This window comes from Dromaius novaehollandiae, chromosome 2 (assembly GCF_036370855.1).
Source record: "Dromaius novaehollandiae isolate bDroNov1 chromosome 2, bDroNov1.hap1, whole genome shotgun sequence".
Taxonomy (NCBI): domain Eukaryota; kingdom Metazoa; phylum Chordata; class Aves; order Casuariiformes; family Dromaiidae; genus Dromaius; species Dromaius novaehollandiae.
The window spans coordinates 113,477,606-113,495,563 of NC_088099.1; the positions used below are offsets into that span (position 1 = coordinate 113,477,606).

The 17,958-nt window shown below is 42.3% G+C and overlaps 1 long non-coding RNA gene across 1 annotated transcript; it reads left to right on the forward strand.

Annotated features, from left to right (window-relative positions):
• Positions 1-5: 5 nt before the first annotated feature.
• LOC112979854 (uncharacterized) lies at positions 6-16,433 on the forward strand. Its single transcript, XR_010387893.1, has 3 exons — positions 6-378; positions 11,332-11,575; positions 12,466-16,433. It is a non-coding gene; the product is annotated as an uncharacterized LOC112979854 (long non-coding RNA).
• The last annotated feature ends 1,525 nt before the right edge of the window (positions 16,434-17,958 follow it).

Consider the following 17,958-nt stretch of genomic DNA (forward strand, 5'->3'; position numbering starts at 1 on the left):
GGCCCCGCGCAGCGGCTCCGGCGCGGGAGGGCGGTAGCGCCGCTCGCGCAGCGGTGGGGCAGCCCGCGCGGAGCGGCTGCTCTCCGGGTTGTCCCGAGCCAGGCAGATAGACAAGAAATGCTGTTACGGTGCGCTTAGGGCCATGCCGCGCCTGAGCGAGGTTTGCACCTTCTGCAGCACAGAAGGCATCAGGGTGGATTGCACCAACGGCGCAAGCGAGAGCATTTACGAATGAAGGTGGTTTCTTAGGTGCATCTTGGCTTATGATTTACCTAGGAAAGGCACGAGAAGAATTTTTGTTTTGTGGCTGATGCAGCAACAAGACGTAGCCCGTGAGACAGTGGAAGGCAATCTCATTTGAAGCCTCTGGGCATTAGAGTAAGTCAACAGATTACATGTTTCAGCTTCTGATTTTAGAGCCGTGAATAAGCTTATGCCTTGGATTAATGTATGCAGTAGCTTTGGTAGAGGTATTTAGCGTTATTCCTCTGGGGGAGGAGGGAGGGCTCTGTTTACACAACAGGTACAAATACAACTTTTCCCTCTCACATTGGCCTATGAGCATGAATACAGAACTGTTCAGCTCTGAAACAAGCTACTGTTTTTCCGGGTTATGAAAACAGTAGCTCATAGAAAAAACAGAGTCAGGAAAGCCACAGAATCCAGCTCTTGTGCCATGCCCTGACCTGGAGCCAGCGGATGAACCGGGAAAACTGCTGTCACTGCTGATCAGGGAAAGGCTCAGCCCAGAAGACTCCAGAGGCCCTTAGAGCCAGCACTCACCTCACCCTCAGCACCAGGAATAAGTAGGTACCTCATTGCCTGGGCTGCTTTGCTGTTCCAGCCTGTTTAGGACAGAAGAGATGCTCATCACATCATGTTTCTTTACTTTCAAGGCTTCTCTAGTAGTCAGGCTGACACCTCCTAGATATCCTCAGACTGCTATTTTGGGGCCCTTATCAGCTACACTCACCCCTCTTAATCTTGGGGCAAATCATGTTCTGGAAGGAATCACCCTCCAAGCCTGATGGGGTAAAGAGCTCCCTACCTCCAAGCCAAGCCCAGACCTGCAGCCTCCCCCTAGGACACTGAGCACAGGTTTTTATCTCCTCCTGCTCAGGCTGTTTAGAGCTTGCAGGTGTGAGGGAGCCTTTATCATATGTTAACCCTCTCTTCTTCTGTATTCTACTACATTTAGTATTATTTTAATTCTGTGATATAGCCCTGCCACTAAGGCAGGGAGGGTGGGAGATGGGAAAGTAGGTAGTTCTCTGAGCGTTGGCATCAAAGCAGCCGGTTTTCTACTGCATTTGCATCTTGTGCTTGGTTGTGAGCCACAGTGGAAGTTATTTCTGTAGAGTGAGGCATTAGGAATTCTTACTGTCAAAAAAATGTGTATACAGTGTAGCCTTTCCTATGGTGGAGGGAGTACTAGTTTGGGTCACTCTCACCTTGAGATCTGTGTGCGCTTAATGCATCTGAGCACCCACCCTTCTGTGAGGGCTGGTGAAATCGCCCATCATGTTCAAAAGTTACTAGGCTTGGGGAGGACGTGGTCAGACTGATAGGGGTATACCTATGTGGTTACATAAGCTAGTTTCTCTGAGGGGAGGCAGAGAGGGTATTTTGTAGGATGGTCTCTCTCCCCACCATTGCCTGCACAAGACAAGGTTGCCAGCTGGACTCAATATGGAAGTTACAGTAACTAAGGATTTTTCTATAAATGCTGCAGCACAAATATCTGGTGGAGCTGGAAATTTTTGTTGTGCAGAGGCTTAACTCTCCTGTGTTACATGCCTCTTCCCAGGGGTCTCTGCAGAAACATCCAACCAGTGTAGCTACTGCTGGGCAGCCCCCAGGACGACACTGGTGCAAGGCTTGCCCTAGCTCTAACACAGAGATAGCGTGCTTTCCATGGACATGCTCCTCCAGCAGCATTAGTGCTTCATCTTGCATTGCAGCCGTCATAGCTAATACGAACTTAGCTATTGACTTAGGAGCAACATGAAAAACATGTCCTTTTGAAACCTGCCCAGATCCATAAGGAGAGGAGGTGTTACCTTTAGCTTTGCAAGCTGCACTGATGTACCTCTTTTCTGAGCAGGCAGCAAAAAAAGCCATCTACTGGGTCAAATCACTGACCCAGGAGGTGGGCACCTCAGCAATAAAATATCACTGAAGACCAACAAGACAGCATACAGGTGAGGTCCAAATGTATGCAGAGCTGATTATATAGGTAAATGGTTTCTGATGAACTTCATCCATCTACAACCAACTACAGAGCGGAAGGATTTATTGCACATCCTTGGGCTGTAAGGCCAGTGATTGGTACCAGCACTGCTGTGGTGGATTTTGGTACAGTGATTTGATTTGTCTTGCTTGAACAAAATCTTGCTCAGGTGATTGTGTGGTTTCTGGTGAATTATTAAGAGGATCTCTACAGGGATATGTGTCAGGTTACAAGTGTTGCAAGAGGACTGGATGTCTTGACGTTTCTAATTTAGCCAGGAGTAGGATTTTTACAAAGAAACAGGATTGTGTCTTTAAAGCCCAGTGTGCTGGGCATAACTTTGGCATACAGTAAGTAGAGAAAATAACTGTCTTATATTATCTAAAACAAATATTTTGGTGTTGTTTCTGGCTAGTGGAAAGGATTCAGCTGAGAATGTGAACCTGGCAGTACAACTGAAATCATGAAATGATAAGAGTTTGTGGGCCTTAGCGAGAACAGCAGAGCAGAGGCAATGAGTTTCAAGAAAGCGGATTTCAGGACACTGAGAGGACTGTGGGAGAGGATCATGTGGGACAAGCGTCAGGTTGAGAGAACTGTCATTTTCTTGAAGAGATATTAATGGGATAAATGCAGTGTGATGGGGAAAAGGTAATGAAGAAGTTTGGTTATATTGTGAACTGAAACTTAAGAAGGAAGTGGAAACTAGATCAACTACTAAGGAAGAATAAATATAAAAGAGTAGCATGAGTGAAACCTGGTAGGCCAACGCAGAAAGTAAGATCTCATTAGAAATGGATGTGACAAGGTAACATTCAATATAAGAACACTAGCTGCAGGAGGAAAACCAAGAAAGAATCATTCCACTGTTTTACAGAGAGGGAAAACTAACAGTAGATGAAGGTGAGGAGGCCAAAAAACTTAATAACTTCTTGCTTCAGTCTTCACTGAGAAGATTAATAATGCAGAGAACAGAGTACATGGCAGATACCAAAGGGAGTGAACCCTAGAGCTGGAGTTAGGTGAGCAACTGTCCCTTTGCTGAGGTGGAGTAGCTGGCTCCATACCTCCATACCAACTTGTCCACTGCAGTTCAAGTTAAACGAGTTTGCTTAAGCCACTTCTCACAGTGGTCCTGCTGTTGCGAAACAAAGGCCGCCGCACACGGCACGTTTAGCAGGGAGTGGGAGGCGCTTGCAGTAATCTTGCATGCAGCTCGGTATTGCTGAATGTGCAGCGTCAGCTTGGGTTTGGACACCATGCTTCAAGAAGAAGTTGACGAATTGGAACAAACCCAGAGGAAAGCAAGAATGACGAGAGATCTAGAAAATATGGTGTGAGGGTGGCATAGTCAGGAAATAAGAAGATTGGGTAGAGATGTGATCACAGGCGTCAGTGACATTAGAGAATACTGTGAAGAGAAATGGAATAAAATTTCCGTCATGCCTACAAGGGCCTAAATGATAGGAAGGGAGAAGTAAGTTATGCATTAGGAAAAATTGCAACTCTAAAGGGACTGTTAAGTGTTGGGATCAATTGCCTAGCAAAGACGTGTAGTAATTTAGATACAAACATTGTGTGGGCCAGTGATCAAATGACATGAGGGACAAGTCAGGACACAGACGATCAGTTTGGTGATTCCTTCTATTTTTCAAAGCTCTGACAAATTACATGAGCAAGATTCATGCAAAATAAAGTGTTTCTGTACCTTACGTCCCTTGATCTAACTTGGGCAAGAAGTGGACAGATGTATTTACACGTGTGTCAGCAACAAAGATAACGGATCTGCAATGGCTGGCTGAGATTTGCAAAAGTTAACCTTTTTTTAAGCCTTTTCCCCCCTTTCAGGTTTTCAGCTAAGTCTGATCCCTTGGCCTCCTTTCTGTTAGAACCACCCTAAGTAAGTTTAATTATTTCTTATCCTTTCTGCACAGACCCAGCTTACCGTTCTTCACTGCGTCCTCCGTGTAACCATACTGGTTTCTAAACTGCCTCTCCTGCTTAGCGGTTTCCTATCTCCATTGCCTTTGGCTCTACTTTAGCTCTGTCAGGCCGTTCATGCTAAAGGTTGCTCATTCTTAATGTTCGTTTTAACCACTACTGTGCCATCACTGGAAGTTTTTAAGTGCAAATGAGGCAAGCATCTGTCACAAACGGCTTAGCTACACTTGATCCTGTTTTGAGACAAGGCTGTGGAGGAAATGATCTCACGAGGTTGCTTTCTATCCAGTTTTCGGTGTTTTTCAGAATCTTTGTTAATTAAGCCATATTTCACAATGCCTAACAGCTTTACAGTAACCACTAAGTGCTTTTATTAGTAATACAGGAGAGAATGAGGCTTTCTCCTAAAGGCGATCTCCGCTGTGCCTTTCTGCACAAAACAAACTGGGAGCATTTTTTTTGGTACTAATTAAAATCCTCTGTAATTTGTTGGAAACTGTCCTGTGGTCTGCAAAACTCCAATTTGAAATCCCGAGTTTGAACAAAAGGCTAACCCTTTGCTTCAGTGAACCATCTGCCCCAGAAAAATGTTGTTTATTATGAGATTTCATTGGTGGGTGTTTTGTTTTGTTTTGTGCTTCTTAGTTTTCAATGGTTTTAACAATAGCATCAAGACAGTGTTGATGGATAGGCACATACTGTATACATGGAAAAAAAGCCTACACTCCATCTTTCAGTGGAGTGAATTTTTTCCAACACAAGTTTAAATGTAGATGTTTCATAGTTAGACAGGATATTAAAAACAGAGAGTCAAGTTTTGCCCTGATTTACCCCCTTTGCAATCCTGTAGATGTGAGTGAATTGCAGATATTTATGAGCAGCATTTAGCTGAAAGATGACTTATTGAGACTTATATTATTACAGCAATAAAGAAAGGCAGTTTTTTGTCTGAGATTTGTTATTGAAGTTAATGTATCAGAAAATTAATATTCTAAGCAAGTTGAGTATACTCTGAAATGTTTTATTTTACATTTCAAAAGTTGCAATTTCAAAAATATATAAGCTCAAAATAAGAGATAATCACATTTAAAAATTATTTGTCTTTCTAGCCTCCTTACACTTATTGTTTAGAGATACTCCCTACCAGAAAAAAAGAGAAAATATTATTCAGAAAGTTGTGTGACTTTTTATTTTATAAACTTTAAAATCTTGTTTTATGAGACTTTTGTCCACAAAATGAGAGGCTATCAAGCATGGAATTGTCTCGTTATATTATCATTTTGGAGCAGAGCCCAAATGGTTTCAGACTCTAGACAACACTCCAAGAACTATTGACCCCAAAACTGAACCGTGTTCTCACACTCTCTTGGTAGTTGCACTAGTAAATTAAAACAGATTTTTAAATCTTCTTGGACAGGTACTATGTGTATTTTATATCTTGTATGGCATGTTTTAAAAGTTTAATTAAAAATAACAATTACTGTCTGTTGCTTCAGTCCGAAATATAAGAACTAAGACAATAATAGTCAGCTTAATGAGTGACCTTCCAGCGGGTCCCACTGCGTTTAAGTCAAAGGTTTTCAACCTGCGACGTGTTGACCCCTGACCTTGGTCAGTCATTTTTAAGGGATTCACATACAGGAACCAGATTCATAGATACTACACAGGAATCTATGCAGGTGAAATTTCCAAAGCAGCTCCACTAGAAAATTTTTAGGGGCCACAAATTGAAAAAGACTGAGAAAAATATTGCTGTGAGTCACCGGTTTATATTCTGCTCGGCTAGATCCGCTCTCTTGATAAACAGGCTCCTGGGAAGCTGCGGGTGTCTCAGAGTCAACTGACTCTCAGACCTGCTTTGGAGTCAAATTCTGACTTAGCTAAATGACTTCTGACCAGAGCTGGCCTGCCTCCATACCTGTCACTGTAACATATCCACGGTCAGCCTTCAGACCCTAACAGGCTGTTTTTCCTTTTTCCTTTTCCTTTTTTTAGAGTCTGTTTTAAAATCGTGACTATTTTCATATGTGTATCTGTGCTCTTTTATAATCCATTAGGGATAGAAGTAAGTTGTTAGTCACTGGGTTGAATATCTGTAGTACATGCCAACACCTACTGGTCTCTCTCATGCCTGCCTTTAGGTGGTCAGGCTGCAGAAGAAGGGGAGTGGGTTTATGCTGTAATATCGATAGTTCATTGATCTGAAAGACTGAGCCTCACTGTTCTCCCACCACTTCCCAGCGTGTGCAGCTCTCTCCTGGCCTGCCCACCCCTCATCTTTGGCCTTGCTCTTGTTGCTTCTGACCGTAAGCTAACAAGCCAGACAAACTGAATTCGTTTGGCTTTGGCTCCGTTTTGTACATCACTGTAATGGTAATGTTTCTGACCTGCTGGGAACTGACACTTCAGATCACCAAGTTATACTCTTTCATTTATGGTGAGGGTAGAGCAGGTAGGATAGATAATAATTCTGGAATGATTCTTGAGAGATCATGCAGTTTATCACTTTGCACCAAGAGGCCACGTTTTCCTGATGATCTACCATGCAAGTAGTACCCAGCCCAGTCTTGCATAGTTTCTGAAGCATGTTAAGGAGGATACAGGGACATCAGCCTTATCTCATGGTCACCTTTGAATCATTCTCTTCTTGACAGATATTGCAGGCATATTATTACCACTGCACACCTGGTAAGAGAGCTCTTAAAAATACCCAAAGTTGGAACATTCACTGTAATATTCATCCATATCCCCATGATGTATGATTAAGAATGACTCTGTTCCTGTAACAGCTTATTACAAAGTAACTTTGGAGCCAAAGGGCAGACATGAGTTCAGATGTCATTCTGTTGGCTTCCCCGAGGTTCAAAAAAGCAGTTATAGCTATATATTCACACAGCAGAGATCATGAGCTCCTTCCACGTGAGTCACCAGAGTTTAATACTTTATCATCATTTGTGGCCTTTGGACTTCTTTACTGAGTTTACATGGCATACAGGGACAAATTAATCTCTTCTGAAACACCACTGAACTCATGTAAAGTTATACTAGAAATTCATTTTGTCATAAAATTTTGTATACCAAGAAAGTGACAACTATAGCTTGGCTCTCCTGCGAGTCTGAAATTATGAAATGACTTCTCTGGAGTCCGGGTCAGTAAGATCTAGCATGCTTCTGTTGGAGAAGGTACCCCCAAAACTTTTGGGGCCTGAATTGCATGTGTGCGTATTTTTTATGTAACAAAACACAAGTAATTGTCTGGAATCTGGAAACCTGTTTATTACAGATCACCTTAGGTTAGTACTGAATTGTGATGGTCTCAGGAAAGCATGACTTAGAAAGAGACTATTCACCCTAGGCAAAGGATGGATGAAAAAACTGCTCTTAACTAGTAGAAGGAATAGCATAAATTTGGGGTTGATGGAATTGTCTCTAGAGGAAATTGAAAGAAGAGGTGTAACTTTTCTGTGTGGTGTCATCGTCTGGCAAAGTGTTGCTAGAGAAGTTATTTTGCCCATTCTTTCATTAGGTTAGGAGCCTAATAAGCAATTATATATTGGCCATGAAAATTAATAGCTAAAATGTTTTTACATAGGTATGTGTCCTGCTGGCTCTGAGTCAATGGATTTGCAGACTGTATTGTGCATGTTGCCACTTCCCATAGAAATAGATTTAATGTCCCCTAAACAAGCAGTCACCTGTGTCCCCTCCTCCCCTCTACAACACTGACTAATACTGATTTATCAGGCTGTTAATAAGGTTCTGTACTCTTTACTTATATGTGGTTCCTCTAAAAAGAGAATCTGTTTTCTTTTTAGCACAGATCAGGTCCTTGTTAGCTGTTTTTGTCTCTGTGGGGTCCCTCCTTTCTCTCCCCCAGACAGACATAGACACATCCAACTCCATATGTGATGCTTTAGATTTCTGTAACCAGCTCCATGTCCCTACAGCTGGGGCAAGACTGCAAAGCAACGGAGAGAGTTGAGCACTGACATGAAACATTACCAATCATTTTATAAAAGAGACTTAAACATAACTCCTTTTTCTCCCTTCCCCACAAGCCTAGATTGGCCTTATTGGCCCCTCTGAACACAGCAGAGAGCTCATAGCAGCTCTTTGAGGCTAACATAGTGCACTTATATACAGATATATAGACTATATAGAGAGAAATAACTTGCATGACATACATATGTACCTATGTAACAGCTGTAGCCTCTTACTTTCATGGTAGTTTGTTATAATTAATTAGGGAAATCTTCAGCATGGACAATGGGTGCAGTTCTTGGGGAAGGTGACAAATGCAAACAGGCCCTTCTTGGGATAATTAGTTCTCTATTCATCTTACGGATTTTCTGTTCAGACCCAACTGAGTGGGTTAGTAAAATAAAGACAGATGGCAGTGGATTATTTCAAACACTACTTTGTCAGTGTGTAATTGGCACAGATTTTTTTCCTCGCCTTCACTTAGGGCTCAGTCTAAAGCCCATTAAGTAAATGGAAAGACTCCTATTGATTTTGACGGGTGCTCAGCCAAGGCCTCTGTCTCAGCAACTTTCTCTGCTAAACTTTGGCCTGCTCATAGTTTTGAATGTTTTGGGGCGTTCTTGTTTTTTGTTTTTGAAGAAAGAAGAAAGCAATACTGATGTAGTTACTCCTGGGGACTACAGGGAAAAACAACAGGCTGTACTTTTATTTACTCAATATTACTTCCATGACTGTATCCAAGGTAAGACGTTGCCGCATTTTAACTCTATGGGTTTCATACCAGTGAAGTCGAGTTGTTAGGAAAAGTGCAGGGATGAGGGATCTGGCTGGACTGTGTGCCCTGGCTCTGCTCTGAGATGTGTCCTCTTGTAGAGGTAGGTGAGGAAGCTGGATTTGGGCTTGAGGGCAGAGCTGAGAGCTCAGAACTGCTCAGAGTGGATTCTCCAAGGGCTGCAAATGTCTTTCGGAGGCTTTGGCCATCCCTGCTGAGATCTGCCAGTCACTGCCTACTTGCTTCAGCTTTTAGGTCAGTTTGTCATTTTGGTCTAAAACTTGTGGCCACCTCTATAACAACCTCATACAGATTGTTCATATCTCCTGTCATTTTCACTGATCTAACTGAAGCACCTTACCTTGTTTTCACATATTAACTATGTTCATATCTAATTCGCTTCTCTACACAGCATGTTCCCTTCTCTGATACTGGCTGCTTCCTATTAGTGTCAACTGTCCATTTTGTTTCTTATGGTGGATACCTGTAGACCCTAGGGTGAATCCTTTCTATCATAGATTATGGATTAGTCTTCCCCCCCTAATACACACACTCTAAAAACTGCAGATACATTAAGTATTCAGTTGTTTGACAGAGGCTATGGAAGCATTAGCCAAAAATATATATACACCAAAATTAATTCTTCTCAGGTAGCTCAAGGAGAGCCATGGGGTGAGGTTTTAAAACGCTGCTCTTGTGTCCATGTGTAGCAGCGCAGTCGCAAGGCGAGTGTGCACGGCGAGTCCAACGCGTGCTCTGCCTGGCGGGCTGGCAGGGATGTGGGAAGGCCGGGGCGGCCTGCGGACGCAGGGCACATGCACAGCGGGACCTGACTGCGGGGCGCAAAACCCAGTGCAGCTAATCAGTTCTGGGGAAACCCAGCTAGCGGTAGGACTGCCCTCTATTGGCAGGCCAGCCCGGCTGAGTTAGCAAGGCTACACCCTCTCTAAAGAAGGTTTCTTGTGGTATGGACAGGCCTCCGGGCAACACTTACGTTACAGCTCCGCAAGCCCGGTGCTGCAAGGACGGCAAGGCGTCCAGGTGCAGCCCCAGGCAGCGGCAGCCTGCTGGACATGCTGGCAACATGTCAGGATTTTGGAAAACAAGGCCAGAAAGGGGTCAAGTGCTGCTAGACAAATACCGTGTCAGGTTTTGTTAAACTGCGTATGTGCAAGCATGGGAAGGACATACGCAGATCCCTAATGGTATGAGGTATGCACTCCATTCATTTCTTTATACAACTCTAAGTGAAATTAAACGCGGTTGTCAGGATTTGGAGAAAATATGCTGCTTTTGCAAGGCCACAAGACCTTCACATGTACTTTTCACCTGATGCACCAGCCCATGCACTGGCTGGGTTAAAAAGGGCAGAGTGCCGGCGTGTTATCGTAACCTGTCACACATGCACCGACGATAGCATCTGCAAGCCTCGCAGGTGCACGAGGCAGAGCAGCCTGAAAGCAGGCCAATTTAAAACTTCCAGACTGAACATGTCTTTCAGAGTGAGCCGTCTCATCAGAAAGTTTTTCATCTAGACAATGATCAGGAATGTTTCTTGTGACATAATATTGTTTTCACACTGACTTTGGCAGCATTTCGCCACTGAACAGAATTAGGCTGAACAGGGATTTAGCCACCACTGACACCACTGAAATTAAAAGCCAGGAGTGCTAGTAACTGCCAAAGGGGATCTCTCTCGAATATCATGTGTAGTATCTATGCCTTTTTACAAATTTCTAGAGATGCCACAGGATTACTGCAAAGTTATGTTTGTTTTTAATGATTTGCCTTTTAATTTCTCTTCCCCCAAAGCTTTTTGATACAGATGATGATAGATAAAAAGCCACAGAAAATTTGCTATGAACTGTCGTTTGCCAGGGAACAGAGACAGCAGTCCAAATCCAGCATGGGTAGGGAGAAAAGGGTTCTGTTGGTTAAAACTGACTTACATGTTTTATATCCAGTGTCTTCTAGTGATCAATATGCGATCTGAACACCACCCAGTTCTGCCTTTAAGGGTTTAAAGCAAATATACTTGGCTGTCAGCAGGTGGCTCTGTGTTAAGCCTGAGCTCTGTTCTTCATGCCAGTAGAGAATTGGAACTGTTTCAAATAACCTTTTTTTTTTTTTTCTTTTTTTTTTTTTAAGCCAACGGGAAGATAATAAAGGGCTATGTAGGATGTACAACATGGTGGAAGATAAGAAAATGAAAATCTCTTGCTGGAAGGGTATTGTGGCAATGCTGACACTACACTGCTAGAGGAAATGTAGGCATTTTAGGAGTTGCTGTGTCAGCTCTGATAGATATACAATCAGATTTTCAAGTAATGCGTCAAGCATTTTATTTCTGTTTGAGGGCTTCGGGTTTTTTTGTTTTCTTTTTAAAATCCTTATGGTTTATCTAAAGGGCATTTTTCGAGACACGATTGATGTCACGGACGGACAACAGTACTAGTGGAAGCACTGAGACTTGGGATCTTGTCTATCTCACTGCAGTAAATGGGAGTAAATGGGATTTTCCATTTCTGTCAGTGGGAGTGCGACTGGCTCCTCCGTGCCCCAAACTATCAGCCTGGATGTTCCTGCTGCGGTTTTCTGGCGGTGCTGCAGATCAGATGGCCTCTGAAGCTAATCCAGCTGCAGCAGGGGAGGTTCGTGAATATGTTACACTATATCCTTGTTTGAAGTTGTTTACGTAACTACCAAACTGCGTTCATGATCTAGCACAAGAAGCTTTGCAGCTATTGAATGTAAAGGCCGGTTCAGGGATCCTCTGCACCATCAGCTATGCCCATGACTGTTGTTTTTCAGTTTAGCGTTTCCCAGTCTCTCTTTCTTAAAACTGTAATTACATGCTGCTATGCACATTTCTTGTCCAAAGGAAATTATAAATTAATTAGACAAACAATGTTAACACATAGTGGAGAAACCAGAGGAATGTGCTTTCCCTGTATTTCAGTATCTTCTTTCTTATTTTAATGCTGGGCAGCAAATGTCTTTTGTAAGTGGGTGAGAGGGTCCTGTGCTAAGGTATCTTTAAGAGCCTTTATGAAGATAGGAGAAAAGTGAACTTAAGTTAGGTTTTGAGAAAGAAAAATGGCGAATGCTGGATTACTGGGTTGTGGAGAGAGTACAATGTGTAAGGGGCAGTGAAGGAGCAATATTTTAGTCACAGCTGCTGACACACTTGTAGAAACTTTTCTTCTTGCTCTTCACATCTCTTGCCAGGTTCAGCTTCAGCAGGGCTTTGGCTTTGCTAACTCCTTCCCTGCATGCTCAGACAGTGTCTCTATATTCCTCCTAGCTTACCTGTCCCTGCTTTCACCTCTTGTACGTTTCCTTTTTATGTTTGAGTTTAGTCAGGAACATCCAGCCTGATAGATTGGGGCATGGAGGAGCCAATCGCACTCCCACTGGAAGAAATGGAAAATCTCCCATTTACTGCAGTGAGATAGACAAGATCCGAAGTCTCATTGCTCCCACTAATACTGTTGTCCGTGAGTGACATCAATCATGTCTCAAAAAATGTTCATCCATGCAGGTCTCCTGCTGCCTTTGCGTGATTTCCTGCTCACTGGGATGGACCAGTTTTGAAGTTGGAGCAGGTGATCTTTGAAAATCAGCCAGCTCTCCTGGACCTCCCTCTCTCCAGGGCGTGTTCTGTGGGATTCTCCTGAGCAGATCCCTGAAGAGGCCAGAGTCTACTCTCCTGACGTCCAGGGCTGTGATCCTACTTTTTGCCTTGTGCCCTCCTCTCATGACCCTACACTCCATCATCTCATGGTCACTGCAGCCAAAGCTGCCCCGACCTTTACTTCCGTGATGAGTTCTTCCTTGTTTGTAAGTATGAGTCTAGCAGAGCACCTCCCCTTGTCAGCGCCTAGATCACTTGTGTCAGGAAGTTATCATCCTTGCACTCCAGAAACCTCCTGGATTGCTTGTACCCAGCTGTGCTGTCCCTCCAGCAGATATCAGGCTGCTTAAAGCCCCCCTTGAGGACCAGGGCCTGTGAACGTGAGGCTTCCTCCAGTTGCCTGAAGACCTCATCTACTTCTTCCTGATCAGATGCGCAATAGCAGACATCCACCACATGTCACCCACATTGGTCTGCCCACTAATCCTGACCCATGAGGTCTCAGCTGGCCCCTCATTCACCCCCAGGCAGAGCTCCAGGTGTTCCTGCTGCTCTCTCACATAACGGGCAGCTCCCCCTCTCCATCATCCTGGCCTGTCCTTCCTAAAGAGCCTCTACCCATCTGTCACAGCACACCCGTCATGTGAGCTGTTCCACTATGTCTCCATGATCCCAATGAGATCGTCGCTTTGTTACTCCACACAGACTGCACACAGGATGAAATAGTTCATTACTAGATCATTCACATTTTAACCTCAATTTAATTCCCAGAAATCTTTGGATGAATAATAGAGTTAAGCAGGTGTCAGAAAATATCTTTGTGGCTGCAGAATCCCTGCTCTGGGTTACAGAGTAGGAGGATAGTTGCCACTGTGACCACTGGAAGGCAAAGTGAGTGTCAGGGTGCTGCGTGGGCCAGCTGCTCCCACAGGGAAGGGGCATTGGGAGCCTGATGCAAAGAAAGGCCAGCCGGGCGGGGGTCTCGCTGGCTCCCAGCCCCAAGCGAGGCGAGCGGGGCAGATCTGCTCACCAGGTTCAGCCAAGAGTCCAGATCAGGTTTTGCACTTTTGTAAGTGGGAGGAGCAAAGAAAGGAACTACAGAATTTACAAGTTTTAATGAATTTCTGCTCTTCTGTGGCTACTATGAGTCACTTTGTATTTATTTCATCTGCATATTCTTTTTATATGTGAAGTTTGGTTATGTTGCCTCCTGAGTGGATTTACTACTTCTTTGACCCTCTTTTTAGGAACTGGAAAACTGAGAGCAGAAATAGCTTGATTAATGCTCAGGAGCTTACAGAACTTGCTTAAACTGAGAGATGCATACAATATGAAAATATTTTACAGATAATACAAGACAGACATTCTTTCTTTTTATTATTATATATATAATATATATTTGTACCTAAAAGTGACAATTTCACCATACTTGAGAGTTTTTTTAATTTGCACACTGGTCAATTAATTTTTGTGATCATTAATTTTTAGCATTCATTACAAAATAATGAGAAACTCTTAAAAACTATACTTGTATATGGTACAATAGAAAAACAAATGCTAGTTTCTGAAGCACAAAGAATAACATTGCAAAAGAGAAACAAGAGTGCAACATGGACATTTCTGTATTTTTAAAATATGTTTTCATAGTGAAATCGCTGTATGATAGACATGAGCTTAAATTAAACTGGTGTCAGTGAGTGGAACGTCCACTGAAATTGCACATGAGGAATTAGTCAGATCTTTGGTTTCTTGATCCTAACTATGTTTTGAGATACATAGTCCATCTTCCCCTTGGCTTTATAAACAGCTGAAGGTAATTATTCTTAGCTTCCAATACATAATGTCTTAGTCAAAATTATGGATAAGCAGAAGAGTCTCTATATGAATTACAGTGACTTTTATGTTTTACCGTTTATTTCTATGTGTACATTTAGGTTCATATTTACTACAGACTAGCAAGTCAGTAAAGGTATGCTGGTGTAAATAATTGGCCTTTAATCTCTTTTGAAGTCAGGGTACATATTTAAGACTAATAATTCCTCTTCTCTCTGCTGTTTTATGTCTAGATGAAATGGTGCAGGGATACAGTGCAGTTGAAATAATCTGCAATAAAGTGATTTTCTCCTAAATTTTAGAAACAGTATTTAAAATTGGTGAGTCCTTATACTTTGTATATTTATTTCCGTATCTCCAAAGTGAATGCAAAATACTAATATTCTACTAATGTAGCATGTCTCAACCCTTTTACAAATAGTAAATGCACCAGCCTTTACTATGCACCAAGAGCAAGGCAGGAGAGAGCCAGAATTAAATTTCTAAACTGTAACATGTATGTATAATAATGATTATATTTTACAGTAAAAGATTCCATTAACCTATTTGTTGTTTGAAACGTTGAGCAGGACCTGAGGCACGCTGAGCACCTGAAACAACAATTTAGACTCACCCATTGCATCCAGAAATCCTGAGTATTTGTAATCTGATGGGTGTATTGATATTGATATCCCAGGAGACTGTTAGCTGTGAAAAGCTATTCATTTACTGTTACTGCAGTACAAGGAGACCCGCTAGCTTTGCTGAATTACAAGGATAGTCACGCTGTGGCAGCAGTTTCATTGACATCGCAAGGGTTGTGCCCCCTTGTGCCAGTAGAAGTTTTGGCCCACACTTTTTTAACTTGGGCACATCAGCATCAGCTGGTGGGACTGCTCAACAAGAACAAATTAAATGACACTTGGCAAGAAAATATCTGTGTTTGTCACCAGAACAATGTGTTGCTTATTACAATGGACAAACAAAAGTGATGGAATTCTGATTTTAGGTCCATGTGGTCTGACAGCCTGTATAATAGTGCTTGAATTCATTTTAAAATAGAATAAACCAGTATTCCTATCACGAATCTATCCAATTCATGGTTTTAAAAGTGACCATTAATGCCATAGTATTTAGAAGGAATGCTATGTCACTTGATACAGCAACAGTACACTTTCATATAGGGTTCTGCTTTCTCGCACATACAAAACATACCAGTACTGTCTTTCTGGATAGATGTCCACATATGTTGCCCACAGTCTTTAATTCAAATACCACCATTGTGTATTTATGGCTAAAAGAAAAGCACTGTTAAAAGATGTAGACTCCTCACACTTAAGGAGGTTTTCAGCTTAATGTGATAGAGTTTATCCTTTGTTTACTGAACTCTTTAATACTTAATATAATCTTTTTGTGTAAACAATGTACTTGTGAGCCTTAAGATTTTTACCTTAGCAGACATGTCTGAATAATTGTTGTTCTTTCCAGTGATTAATCCTTTGAATTTTGTTACTACTTTAAAATTCACTGTATAAATATAATGTGCTGTAAAATATAGAAGTAAAAAACTCTATACTGCATTTTAGGTTAAAACTTTAAGATCAAAAAAACAAGAAAAGCCAGAGTTAATATCCTTAACAGTTATTCCCCCTTTGTATAACAGTAGGTCTTTTACTACTGAAACACTGTATGTACATTAAATGCAGTATCCCACAGTGCTGTTATCATGTCTGGTGCGTGGCTTAGCAGAAAATGGAATTTCTCTTTCCACTGTCGGTGAATGAGCTGTGCTTAGTGCTCTGGAGTTGTTTTATGGAACACTTAACTGTAACACGTTGTGCAGTGGCAACTGCTACAGGAACCATAATTCTGACTTCTCTAAAATTTCAGTCTTGATCATATAATTCTGCCACAGTCTTAGGCATTTCAGTCTTGGTCATACAATACTGAAACAAAGCACATTTTTGTATACAGTTTCCCTAATGACAAAGAGAAAATTGAAACTGTCTTGGTAGCTCTAGGAAGCTACCAGGAAATAAAGCTGCAGCCTATATTACGTTGAAGTAGTGGCTTAACTGTTTCATTTCTCGAAGATCCTCTAGCACCTCTCCTGTGCATATGCTGAGCTTGCTGAGGACTTCACAGGGAAACAGCACAATTCAAATACTGGTAGCAGAATGGCTAGTGGAAAATGGTATTTTTATTGTTTTAATAGAAGCTGTTGCCAACAGGAACAGAACTGTAGATAAAAATGCAGAAAATTGCCTGTGGGTCCCTAGGTTAGAATTCCAATATGTGCAAAAATCCTTAATGCTGTAAGATTAGCTCATGTAATCAAAGGCAAAATTTTGGTCTTTCAGCACATACTAAGCATGCTAATACTTGTTCTGTAAAATCTGACAAGATCAACAAGATAAGCTGCAGCGGAATCAGCCACCAACCATTTAGCTGGAGTTTACAGGTATTTCCACTGTTTATTCTACCAGAGTGCACTTACTCAAATTACCATTTGAGACTAGGATAGCAACCTGGAGGTATAAAATGTTTGAAACCACTGTGCTGGTGAGGAATGGGGAAATGAGCTGGGAAAACTAAGGGAAGGTGAGCACTGCTTGCTTATGGAGGAAGATACTGTCTTTTCAAGGTGTAGACATATTTGCTGCAGTGTTAATCAAGAAAATCATACATCTTGGATGCCCAGTGGCAGACGCACATATGTATGTGTCTGTGTACATAATGTATGCAGTGGCAAACATTTGCAGTGTTTTACTATTGCTGGTAGGAAAAACCCTGCATATTTAACTAAGCGTTTTGAGTGATTTGAAGTTCTAGCTTATGTACTACACTTACAGTATTATGAAAGGACACACTTAAAAGGAGAGCTGACAGATAGGCATGCTGAGCAAATTTAATCCGTCTAGCAAGGAAAAACAAAGAAAGGACAAACTCTTGTACTATTTATTTCAGTCACTTTGTGTAGTCAAATAGACCTAAGGCTGCAGTTTGACGAAAAATTTGAACTGGCATAATCTGACACTATCTCTGAATGGAGACGTTCTGCCTGCCTCCTCACTGCCCTCTTTCGTGCCTGAACTCCGCTGTTTGCAGTGGCCACGGGATGAATTGGCTTGGGAAACCGATCTGTCTGTAAAATAATCCCTTTTTTGTTTACTGGGGTACTTTACAGGCAGATCACTTCACTCATCTGGTCCATTGGAAGGCTACAGAAATGTTTGTACTGGCATACGGGAGGCAGTGGAAGTGGGGGAAAAGACAGGATTGCTTTTTCATGCACAGTGCCAGTTTAACAGACTTGAACTACAGCCCGAGTAAAACCAAAGCTGTATCCAGGCACAAACAAGAGAATTTGCGAATGGATTTCCAAACTTCTCCCCTCTCTGCAGATTTAGGTCCCGATTTAGCAAGGCACTTGAGTGTGCCATTTAAGCGAAGACATAGATTTCCCTGCTTCGCCAAGTCCTGCGGCAGCAGCGCACACCAGCCTTAAATAGGTCAGAGACTTTCTTTGTAGAAGAAATGTGAGCTGCTGGGAAGCTCACAGGAGGCTGCAGCAGCTTCCCCGCCAGC